Source organism: Mus caroli, chromosome 9 (assembly GCF_900094665.2).
Source record: "Mus caroli chromosome 9, CAROLI_EIJ_v1.1, whole genome shotgun sequence".
Classification (NCBI taxonomy): domain Eukaryota; kingdom Metazoa; phylum Chordata; class Mammalia; order Rodentia; family Muridae; genus Mus; species Mus caroli.
The window spans coordinates 21,627,332-21,633,377 of NC_034578.1; positions in this window are offsets into that span (position 1 = coordinate 21,627,332).

The window sequence follows — 6,046 nt, forward strand, 5'->3', positions numbered from 1 at the left end:
GAAGATCCAGGAATACCTCTCCTGGGCATATACCCAGAAGATGTTCCAACTTGTAATAAGGACACATGCTCCACTATGTTCATAGCAGCCATATTTATAATAGCCAGAAGCTGGAAAGAACCCAGATGTCCCTCAACAGAGGAATGTATACAGAAAATGTGGTATATGTAGACAATGGAGTACTACTTAGCTATTAAAAACAATGAATTTATGAAATTCTTAGGCAAATAGATGCATCTGGAGGATATTATGCTGAGTGAGGTAACCCAAGCACAAAATAACTCTCATGATATGCACTCCCTGATAAGTGGATATTAGCACAGAAACTTAGAATACCTAAGACACAATTTGCAAAACACATGAAACTCATGAAGGAAGACCAAAGTGTAGATACTTCTTTCCTCCTTAGAATGGGGAGCAAAATACCCATGGAAAGAGTTACAGAGACAAAGTTTGGAGCTGAGACAGAAGAAAGGACCATCCAGAGACTGCGCCATTGGGGATCCATACTCGAAACAGCCACCAAACCCAGACACTATTGCATATGCCAGCAAGATTTTGCTGACAGGACCCTGATATAGCTGTCTCTTGTGAGGCTATGCCAGTGTCTGGCAAACACAGAAGTGGATGCTCATAGTCATCTATTGGATGGAACACAGGGTTCCCCAATGGAGGAGCTAGAGGAAGTTCCCAAGGAGCTAAAGTGGTCTGCAACCGTATAGGAAGGACAACAATATGAACTAACCAGTACCCCCAGAGCTCGTGTCTCTAGCTGAATATGGAGCAGAATATGTCCTAGTTGGTCATCACTGAGAGGAGAGTCCCTTGGCCTTGTGAAGATTATTTGCCCCAGTACAGGTGAATGCCAGGGCCCTAAAGTGGAAGTGGGTGGGTTGGGGAGCAGGGTGGGGGGTGTATAGGGACTTTTGGAATAACATTTTAAATGTAAATGAAGAAAATATCTAATAAAAATGTTTTTCTTTTAAATCTAACTAAAAATCCTGCAACATTCAACAGTGACATGCCTACAAGATATACTGGCACAATAGTGACAGAAATGGTAGGGGAGTAACCAACCACTTTCTGATTTGGTTTAAAGCCGATTCCATGAGAAAGAACCCATATCTGACACTGTTAAAGTGACAAAGACCTGAGACTAGACAGATCGTTGGCCTAGGAGTAAAAACATACTACTATTCTTCTGCTAAAACAACATAGTAATAAAATAATTTTGGAGACATACTGCTGTCCTCATAGATCAATGTCTTCCTCAACCATCATCAAAGATGCTTCTTCTTATAGTAGATTTAACATAGAGACCCACAAATGGACAATGTACAGAGAGTGAGAGATTTGGGGAAACTCAATGCTAAATGGGTTGTCTTCATAAAACTTTTCCTCTCAAGGTTCAGGGATCTATTGGAAGAGGAAGCAGAGAGATTTTAAGGTCCAGAGGTGATGGTAGATTTCAAGGAATTTGTATTTTCTATAGAACTGAAGCATATACAAACTTACTGAGACGGTGGCAACACACATAAAACCTGCATAGATTTATGCCAGACAGGGTCCCAGCACTGAGAAGGAAAGGAGGGCAGGAGCTCCCACTCCTAATGAAGACTCTATCTGCAGTTGATATCCATTGGCAAAGAAAGCCATTTTTTTCTAATGGATTCTTATCGGGTGTATTAACCATAACTCAAGGTATCCAGACACCCTGGAGTAGTTATACAAAAATGAACTTTATGGTATTTTGTGTACTTTTTGGATCATTTTGCTTTGTTTGGGAATTTTTGTCTTATTGGCCTTCTGATTTCAGTTAGGTGGGTTTTAAAATTTTTTCTTTGTTTTTGTTGTTGGTTTACTTTTGTCTTTTGTTAAGAGAGAGAGAAAAAGCATAGGTTGAATGAGTAGGGAGGTGGGGCAGGATCTGAGATAAACTAGTGGAGGAAGGAATAATTAAAACATACTGTATGAAAAAAATTTCAATTAAAATAAGATATTTCCTCTAGTCTCTGAAGATACTTTGGGCTTTTAAATAATGTCAAGTCTGTGAAAAGTTCTGGGGATTTTAAAGTTTGTACAAAATGTATTTTGTATTATATGTCCATAGCCTATGGGGGTGCTAGGGATTCAACACTTGGTTAGTAGTTGGTGGGGAGCACTGTTTGGGGAGCAAGTGTAGCATTGCTAAAGTAAGTAGGTTACTCAGAGAGGCTCTGAAAGTTTAAAAACTTCTCTCTTTTCCACTGTCTGCTTTATACTTGCTTGTTTGAAGATGTGGCCGCTCAATTTTCTGCTCTAGCCATTTGCTGTATGTACCTCTTGTCATTTTGAACTCCCTTTCTGTAACCATAGTTAAAATGAATTCTTCCCCCACAAATTGATTTTTTAGGTGTGTGTGTGTGTGTGTGTGTGTGTTTGTGTGTGTTTATGTATCATAGGAACAAAAATCCAACTAATATAATTATATTACTAATTATGTTAGCATTATAACTATATAATTAATAATAATAATAATGATAATAATAATATACAACTAATTATAGCAGCATGTTTGTTTAAGTAAACAGACATTGCTGATCAACTTAACCTTTAACCTCTTTTCCCTTCTTAAAGTAGGACAAGGAATTACTTAAAGTTCAGTCAGGTATATTGACTTAGTATTTTGAGGAACCAAACACCATCCTGAAGCAACTTATGTATTGCCCCAAATTAGTAACTTTTTAAAGGCATTTTTATTAGATATTTTCGTCATTTACATTTCAAATGCTATTCCCAAAGCTCCCTATACCCTCCCCCATGGCCTGCTCCCCAACCTACCCACTCCTGCTTTCTGACCCTGGCATTCCCCTGTACTGGAGCATATGATCTTAATACGAAGAGCCTCTCCTCCCATTGTAGGCCGACTAGGCCATCCTCTGCTACATATGCAACTAGAGACACAGCTCTGGGGGGCGGGTATTGGTTAGTTCATATTGTTGTTCCTCCTATAGGGTTGCAGACTCCTTTAGTTCCATGGGTACTTTCTCTAGATCCTTCATTAGAAGCCCTGTGTTCCATCCAATAAATCACTGTGAGCATCCACTTCTGTGTTTGCCAGGCACAGGTATAGCCTCACAAGAGAGAGCTATGTCAGGGTCCTGTCAGCAAAATCTTGCTGACATATGCAATAGTGTCTGGGTTTGGTGGCACCTCTTTGAACTTTCCAAGGATGACTGTAGAAATTACTTGGCAAATACATGCCGGGAAATGGAGACAATTTCCTAATAAATATTTTACAGCATCACTAGTCCTAAAAGAAGCAATTCCGAGAAAGAAATAGAATATATGTTTTTTTACACCCTTGGAATAAGAGAAGATCTTATAAGGAGTATATTTTCCTTCTTAATAGTTTTATTAATACAAGGTATTTTTATTTTAATTGCCCTTTTACTCCCAACTATACCAAAATTCACCACCTTTTCAACTCACTCAACTTTGTGTTCTTTTCCCCTTCCATTTAGACCAAATGTGCTATCCAAATATTCTTGAATGTATGGCCTTCCTAGAGTGTGACCTAAGCATGTTTTCTTTTAAGGTTTAAGTTGTATTGTAGAGGCAGTTGAATCATTGATTTCTCATATCCAGCAGGCTTGGTGTACTTACTTTGATGATATATTTCCTAATCCTAGGCACAATTAGGGGTTGTTTAATTTTTAGTCTCCAAATGATTCCAGGTTGACTGATTGTTAAGGGCTATCACCATTGCAAAATTAGGTGTGCTACTCTTTGGTGGATGCCAGGGAGTCTACATGAGGACATTGTATGAACTGGCAATATTAGGAATAAAGGAAACCTTTTTTTGGAGTGTCTTTTTTTTCAAATGTGTTCTAGAGATAGAATAATGACAGATTTCTCAAACCCTTCAGGCTTGGATTACTTCCTTTTATGGTGTATTTCTGAGTATTCTTCACACTTTACTCCAGGGTGAAGCCTTCATATGGAATACATGAGTCTGTAAAGCATGGGTTTTCTGTGTCTGATTGAACAGGCTGAACTGCTTCCACCATCTGTCTGGTGTATTTGGGGATGTTCTTTTTGGTATGGGTTTAATATGTCTATGTGTTCAGATGACCTCAGTTAACTGATAAATGAGTTGGTTTTAAGACTATATTGTATCTTTGATTGGTTGGTCCTGGGCAATTGATGTACAACCATCATATTCTCTGATCTGTATTAAAAACGGAACCAAATGCTACTTTGTACAAAGACATCTAGGAGAAGGAACACCCTGGAAGCTGCTGTTTTACACAATGTGGAATGACCAAGCAGGGTATATCTGATTTTAGCAATGCGTGTCCTCTCTGTGACCACTGTCTTTTGTTCGTAGATTAATGCCAGAAAACCACAAACTCTTTATTTTTATCCATTTTTAAACATAGGAAGCTAAGTCTAGTATTAGTGACTATGCCATGCTAAGAGGTGACTTACTATGTGTGCTCAGAAAGCGTTTGCAAAGGTTGGCAAGCACTCTTTGTAGCTCCAAATGAGGATGTGCATCAAGGGAAAAAGACAACTGCTTCTTACAGAGGATGTGGTTGTAGACAGATGATCTCTGCCATTCCCTAACTTATAAGCCAAGTCAGCTCTACTTCTTGGGCTACAGTCTATATTCCTTGATATCCATGTATACCCAAGTCTCCAATAATCCTATTCACATTCTTGTGGCTTACCCATCATCACAGATTTTTTGAAATGAGCCAACCAGTAGCACTTCAGAGAATAGTATTTAAGCTCTCATAGAACCTGAGGCTCACAGAAAGTGGAACTGACTATCCTAATGTCATAGATCACAATGAAGGCAGAGACAGGCAGGAGGAGGCTCTAAGCAGTGATCCTTGGTGGCTAAAGATGCTGCTGAGAAAAAGGGCTCTTTGTAATCCATGCTCCTGTCCTTATGTTGAGACCATAAGCTCAATCCAAACTATTTTCCAGGTCCTTGGTGTTCTCAGTCCTTGAAACCAAGTTCATCTATCTCTAAGTTCAGGGCTGTTGGGGTACTTCTTTGACTGAGAGTTTTGTCCTTTGAAGGAAGCTGCATTTGCCTCTTCTCCCTGAGCTACAAACTAATGAGATTGGGAGAGGCCATTTATCATTTTAATAAGATCTCTACATTCAGATATTAGAGGCTTCTACTTTATTGGTACTTTGGGATAGAATACTAAGGAAATCATTACATCCTTTAGTTGATATGTTCTGTTAAGGCTGTTCACGTAAGTCACAGAGAGCCTAAATCAATCATTCCTGACACCCTCTCCCTCCTGGCAACTCTCCTTGCAATTGTGATATACCTCATGTTATATCCTCAGCACAGTCCCCTTAGCTGTGAATATTCTGATGTTTTAAAAGTATAAGTGCTGTGTACATAGGAACTCGGGAGGTCTCATTATACATGCTCCCACATTTTGTAGACAATCTGGGATCTTCCTGTCCCATGATGCTGCAGCTAAAGAAATCAGCCCAATGCACTAGGTAATGTGATCTTTACAAGTGTGGCTGTTGGAAAGATACCTCTATGTAATCATTTAGCAAGAGTCATAAGCTTCTGAAGTTTCCAAGATGGGCCCAGGGGACAAGGCATTGTGAGGGTAGTAGCTAATGTCTTCAGAACCTTAACCAAGATCAATTCACTTTAAGAGATCTCTGACTCAGTAAGTGAGGTAACAGTAATAGAATGAAGATCATAAGTCATATCTTAGTATCCGTTTTGCCATTTATCAGACATCTTTCTCCTCCATTACACTGTAGATCATTTTTGCCTTGTTGGCTCTGGTTTCTGCATTGGGACCCCTGAATCATTATTTCTTAACAAAAGGGTACGTGAATATTACACTAAATGTCCTTTAAGTCTCCCTCACGCAAGATCAAGGTTCCAAGAATGTTTTTTGTACCTTAGTGTTTTCACTCTAAAATCTTTTGTGGTGTGATCCCTTTGGCCTTCAAGGAATGGCCAGTCCTGCCACTCTACACTGGAAAGCATTCTAAACTCATTTTGTACTTGATTCTC